Source organism: Cyrtonyx montezumae, unplaced genomic scaffold (genome assembly GCF_038088225.1).
Source record: "Cyrtonyx montezumae isolate F1298 unplaced genomic scaffold, pur_monq_1.0 scaffold_10, whole genome shotgun sequence".
In the NCBI taxonomy this organism is placed as follows: domain Eukaryota; kingdom Metazoa; phylum Chordata; class Aves; order Galliformes; family Odontophoridae; genus Cyrtonyx; species Cyrtonyx montezumae.
This window is the reverse complement of record NW_027071826.1, coordinates 33329153-33329394: the sequence shown is the minus strand read 5'-3', so window position 1 is coordinate 33329394 and position 242 is coordinate 33329153.

The following is a 242-nucleotide window of genomic DNA, read 5'->3' as shown; positions in this document are numbered from 1 at the left end:
GCTCTTAGCTGTATACAAGTGAGCTATGGGTGTCACATCAGTATTAGAGGCAACAGTTGGCAGTGACTCACGAAGTACCTCTGCAGAGTTTAAGAAGCACCTGTTGAGGAGCAAGTGGATTATCCACGCCCCACCTTCTTTAGTGCCTGAAAGGGAAAGTATGAATAGAGAAGGGGAGGGAATTTGTGGAGCTTGATATCTGAACACTGTGGAAGTGTGCTGGGGGAAAACTGTACACACTA